This window comes from Arachis hypogaea, chromosome 17 (assembly GCF_003086295.3).
Source record: "Arachis hypogaea cultivar Tifrunner chromosome 17, arahy.Tifrunner.gnm2.J5K5, whole genome shotgun sequence".
NCBI classification, from domain to species: Eukaryota; Viridiplantae; Streptophyta; class Magnoliopsida; order Fabales; family Fabaceae; genus Arachis; species Arachis hypogaea.
This window is the reverse complement of record NC_092052.1, coordinates 123,306,959-123,313,253: the sequence shown is the minus strand read 5'-3', so window position 1 is coordinate 123,313,253 and position 6,295 is coordinate 123,306,959. Positions and strand designations below refer to the sequence as shown.

Sequence of the window (6,295 nt, the reverse complement as noted above, 5' to 3'; positions counted from 1 at the left end):
AAATTACTTAAATAATATTTAACCTATTTTAGGCTATGTTAGAACTACGGCTGCTAAATTACTTAATTATGATGTATCACGTGTATTGTAAACAATTGCGGCAAAAGAATTGCACTGAAATATTAGACGAAAAGAATAAGTTGGAGTAAGAACAATCATTAAATTATCAAAAGAATAATATAATGAACGGAAAATATAAAAAATACTAAAAAAATTATATCGATGAAAAACGAAGAATACATTCTTATTCTATGAAGTAGTCAAGGAAGAATAATAAATTAAAGAAAAAAAGAGTTGAGTCTCAAATCTATGCTCACGAACTGCAAAAAACACTATATATAACATTTATTAGAACAAAAATAACTATATCAATTAATTATTATTAAGCTAATTTTTTATTATTTACGTTATACATCATATATTTGCTGTAATTGAATAAGCTAATATCATATCATATACATTTTTATCATGATTAGAATCATAGATTTTTATTTTAATTTTTTAAAGTAGATATCAATATCAACTTGCCAAAAATTATGACTAATTTAAAATTATATTACAATAATTGAAAATTAAAATTAACTCCGCCTATGTTACACTTGCGGTACATAGCCAGTCCCAAGCCCAGATAAAGGAGGAGGGTTGTGTTAGGTCTTCGACAATCAACATAAAAATATAGTCGAATCCCCATGACATGAATCAAAGACATTATTGCGCTAAAGTTAGGTCGTTGCCCGGAAGCAACGCGCTGTATGGCTCGAGTACAGTGTCAAATGAGTAAGAGCCGCTGCATCGGTGCCCGGATTTAGTGTTAAATGAGCAAGGGTTCTCGCGTTCTCATGAATGGACGAGGGTAAATAAGCTAGTTCACAAAGTTAAAGGTAAAGGTCAGAGCGACAGAAGGTTAAGATTTGGGACATGGAACATAGGCACTTTAACAGGAAAGTCCATTGAGGTGGTGGACACCATAACAAGGAAGAAGATTAACATTATGTGCCTACAAGAAACAAAATGGGTTGGTGGAAAGGCTAGGGAGTTGGATACTTCTGGTTTCAAACTTTGGTATACAGGAAAGGTGAATAATAGGAATGGGATTGGAATTATTGTGGATAAGCAGTGGAAGAATGACGTAGTGGATGTCAAGATGGTGGGAGATCAGATAATCTCTATCAAACTTGTGGTGGAGGGAGGTACTTTCCATGTGATTAGCGCCTATGCACCGCAAGTGGGTTCGGACGAACAACACAAGATAAGGTTTTGGGAGGATCTAGAGAGTTTGGTTCAAGACATATCTTCGGGAGATAAGATTTTCTTAGGAGGAGATTTAAATGGCCATGTTGGGAGAAAAGTGACTGGGTATGGAAGTATTCACGGAGGCCATGGTTTCGGGGCGATCAATGCCAATGGTAAAACTATTTTGGACTTTTCCTCAACTTTTGATCTTCTCATCGCAAATACATGTTTTAAAAAGAGAGACAAATATCTTATAACTTATAAGAGTGGCATGACAAGCTCTCAAATCGACTTCTTCTTGTTGAGGAGAGTCAACCAAAAATTTTGCATTAATTGTAAAATTATCCCGAGAGAGAGTTTGACAACACAACATAAGGTGCTCGTCATGGATTTTTTTTGTTAAGCAAAAGTTGAGAAAAAGGCATCATACAAAGAACCCAAAGACAATGTGGTGGCGAATGAAAGGTAAGGAATAAAGAAGCTTCCTAAGATGGGTAGGAGAAAAGGCAAAGTGGGATGAGAATGGAAGCGGGAAGAGATATGGAAGGAGATGGTAGAAGTTATTAGAAGAACAACAAAAGAAAGTTTTGGTGAATCTAAAGGAATATGACCAAGAGACAAGGAGTCCTGATGGTGGAATGCGAGTGTACAAGAAAATATAAAGATGAAAAAGGAGTGCTTTAAAGAGTGGTCTTTATGCCGCAACGCAGATAACTGGAAAAAGTATAAAGTGGCTAAAAAAGAGACAAAAGTGGCTATAAGTTAAAAAAGAATAACAGCATATGAGGGTCTCTACCAATACTAGTAGGCTGGGCAAAAAAATCTAAATCTTGGATTTTAAACTCAATCCAAACCAAACCACTTTAAAAAAAACTATTTTTTTAAAAAAAAATTCAAACCACATTATATAATTTTATAGTTTGGTTTTTTAATCTAAACCAGTTAACCAACTTAAATCCAGATCCGGATCCAAATCCAAATTAGGATCTAAATTTGGAAAACACTAAAGTGAACACAGTTCACACTACGCACAAATCAAACGTGCTTCTCCTTCAACAGTGTGGTCACAGACTCTCTCACAGCCAGTCTCCGTCGCAGGCCGTCGCCGCCGGAATCTTCCAGATCAACACTTCCGTCGCCACTTTCCGCTGCCTCGTTGATTCTCTTGGAACCGTTAAAGACACTCCCCACCACCGCCAGAAGCTGTACGCTTAAGTCATTGAGTGAATTTGATCGCGATGCTTCTAATGCTAATGTATAATTCACTTCTCTGATCTTCTTTACCTTTGATGTTATAATTTGTTAATTTGTTGTTTATTGCGTTTTTCTGCTTCATTTGGAACTTCGAATCGATTTTTTTTTATTTGAAAATTTCAAAACGAAAATTCAAGCTTCCTTGAACTTGAATTTGAACCCTAGGAAGCTACTTCGTGAATGGCAAGTCGTTATTCTTTAACTATGTTGGAATTTAGAAGCTACTTAATTTTTCTTTCCATGTCATTGCAGAGATTAGTTCAACATCAACTAACCCAACACCCCACTTCGGAGGAATTGAGCATTGGGAAGATCAAGTTCAAAGCTTTCGATTTGGTTATCAAGTTTACTATTACAAGTTTGCGGTTATCTTGTTCATGGTCAACTTTTGTCATAAGCCTATCAAAACCAAAGGTAAAGAAAGAAGAACTCTTGTGTTATTATGAACAACAAGGGCCCTAGCCAGAGAGTAGTCATTGGTGCACAAATTACACCATCTATTAAAATGATCCTCATGTATCTCAGATATGCTTATGGTACATAAAAAAAAAGGAAAACTGCAGCTAGAGAAAGTGTTAATCCTTAAGAACTGAAGGAAATGGTAGATGAAGTTTACTTTTACATTTAGAAGTAGGAGTGTTTGCTGTCATGTCAAACCAGATATATGAACAAAAAATTCGTATCTACATTGATAGCAATTTTGTCTATGTGGCACGTCAAAGATTAGCAACTATTAGTGCATTTTGTTGGAGAGTGCTATTCTTTGGGAGGCATGATGCTGTTTTTTTTTCTTTTGGGGGGCAATTTTGTTGAAAACTGAAATTTTGGGTGGCCAAAATGCTGATTTTCTCAAAATATTAATTGTATTGTATGTGTTTATTCTTATTTGATCAATTCGACATATATTTGACCGAGTTTGAACTATTTTTGCTGTTTTGACATCTCTTTCTCGACTTAGTTCTTTTTGTTTGTCTTCTAATTTTGTTATGTATTTAATATGATGTTAAATGTGTCTTTTCTGGTTGCATGATTATCTCCTTTGCCTTCATTCTATGAACTTTTCCTGATATTATTTATTAACAATTTTTTTTTGGCCTTGACCAATTGCATGCACAACTAATGATATTTGGTATTATTTAAGAGGAAATGGAATACCCGTGTTCCATGTTTGTGTGCATCCTTATTGGTGTTTCATCCACTAGAAATTTGACACATATGAAATGAAATTATTAAAGTCAAATTGAATTATTGGCCAAGAAATATGTAAAATGTCAATGTGTGTCCAAAACAAATGTCAGAAATTATTTGACGAAATTAGACCTATGCAAGTTCTGCAAAAGGACCATTAGAAGGTACTGGGATAAATTTTACCTAAGATTCCATTTTCTTTGTATATGCTTTTGTTTTAGGTAAAGAATAAAGATATTTGCCTTTTATTTATTTCATTCATGTAACTAATTTGAAGTCAAAGTTGTCCAGGTGCATAAAGTTACTTTATCAGCAATACCAAAGTTCTGAGGAAGCAAGTGAAGCTGATACGCAAGATGTTCAAGCCACCAACATTAATACCGATCTTCATGGCATGGGCTTTTTTCTGCAAGCAACCGGTCGCAGAACAAATACAAGATCTGAACTTGATAGATATTTACAAGAAGAATGCGAGCCATACTCCCATAAGTTCGATATACTAAACTGGTGGAAGGTCAACTCAACCCGATTTCCAATTCTTGGAAATATGGCTCGTGAGGTATTGGCTATACCTGTTTCTACGGTAGCTTCGGAGTCTGCATTTAGTACTAGAAGAAGAGTCCTCGATCCATACCGTAGTTCCTTAACACCTAGAATGGTAGAAGCTTAGTCTACACAGGAGATTAGCTTAAGGAAGATCTTTTCTCTGCTTTAGATGATGATGGTGAAGTTCTTCAACAAGTTGATCAAGGTATAAAATTTGTTTCATATTTTTTCTGATTTTATTTTATTTTTGTTTTTGTTATCTTTATATTTTAGAATTTAGGTATTAGTTACCAATTAAAAGTTGTTGAATATAGACTTGGTAATTAATTTGATTCCCTTGGCAGATCTATTTTTCTCTAATGATGGTGCTTGTTCTATGGTAGCATCAATTGATAATCAAGATAATCTTGATGATGACTAGGTATGCTTAATATTCTCATTTGGTTTAATACTTTCATTCAAAGATTTGTTTTAAAATGACAAAGGTATATTTTGTTATTTGCAGATATATTTTCCTCAAAGGTTGTGGTTGTTTGATGATTTTGTCGACAACTTGGCATATCTTTTGATACTTTGTGGTTGTTGTTTTAGAGAGATTTTTTGGTGGTATTCCTTTGATGTCTTGAGAATGATTAAATGTTATATAGATTAGCTATTGTTATTGGATTTATAAAGAACCAAATTCTAGTTGCATTGTAATGAACCTATACACTTTAAAATGACTTTAGTATTAATTTTACTTTTTAAAAAATTATGGTTTGAAAATTGAATTTCTAAAAACTGGTTTTAAAAGTAGATTTTTTGTTAAAATATCTGGTTTGAAAATTGGATTTTTAAAAACTAGTTTTAAAATTGGATTTTTGGTTGAAGAAACTGGTTTTAAAACTGGATTTTATAAAAAAAAAAAATCGAATTTTAGATTTGGATTTAAAAAAAACCAGATTTTAGATTTGGATTTTAAAAAAATCGGATTTAAAACCGGTTTTATACGTAAAACTGGATTTAAAATCGGTTTGTAAGTAAAACCGGATTTAAATTCTAAAACAATTTAAAACTGGTTTTTATTTTTTCAAACCGGTTTAGAACCGGTTTCTCTCTTCAATCCAGTTCTGGTTTGGGACGAATTTTTTTTGTCCCAAAAAGTCTTGTTGCTAATTTACATTTTGTCTGAAATTTCGTCCGAAAATTTTTTCAGACGGTTTTGTGACAGATTTCGAATAGGCATTTATCTGCTAGATTTCTAACTATTATAATGTATTTTAGACGAATTTTAGATAGATTAACCAACATAAAGACAATGTATTTCAGACAAATTTCAAACAAAAAATATATTTTATTTCAGACAAATTTTCAATGAATTTAGTCAAATATAACAAATTTTTTTCGAACAAATTTTAGACAAATCAAATATTTCTTTTCAATTAAATTTCAGACAAATTCAATTTAAAAGAATTTATGTATTTGAAACAAATTTCATACAAAACAAAAAATTATTTTCGCACAAATTTTCTACAAATTTAACATAATATTTCAAACAATTTTCATACAAAATAATTTGCTATTTAATATATAAATATTTTAGAAAATAAATTGTATTCGATCTGCATTCTATATTAAGACCATCATAATCATTTTTTTCATATTACATCATCGAAATTATAAACACATAATAAAATCATGAAAAAGTTGATTACCATAAAAGAGTTAAAAAATATTTATTATTAAAATACTTTTGTCTATAAATATAATCAAACTAAAATAAGAAAAAAAATACTTAAACTAAAACAAAGAAAACCTTTAAAAAAAGTCAAATATCAAGAATAAAATAAAATGTACTAACTAATTCACCTAAAAATTTCTTAATCTAAATCAGAAAAAATATATACACCTGACATCAATCACTTATGTTATCATCCTCATCATCACTAGAGCCTGTCTCAAGCTCATCTTCTGCAGGATCAGACAAGGTTGAAAGAAGTGGAAGATTAAACTTTTTATACAAAGCATGAATTGTCTTTTTAGTAGAACCAATTCTTTTTTGTTGAACCTTTAGTTGACATCTTTGATCTTTAAC

At 31.8% G+C, this 6,295-nt stretch overlaps 1 long non-coding RNA gene across 1 annotated transcript; it reads left to right on the top strand.

Moving 5' to 3' along the window:
- Window positions 1-2,174: 2,174 nt before the first annotated feature.
- LOC112767035 (uncharacterized) lies at window positions 2,175-4,920 on the top strand. Its single transcript, XR_003184678.3, has 5 exons — window positions 2,175-2,488; window positions 2,740-2,901; window positions 3,967-4,426; window positions 4,566-4,642; window positions 4,727-4,920. It is a non-coding gene; the product is annotated as an uncharacterized lncRNA (long non-coding RNA).
- The last annotated feature ends 1,375 nt before the right edge of the window (window positions 4,921-6,295 follow it).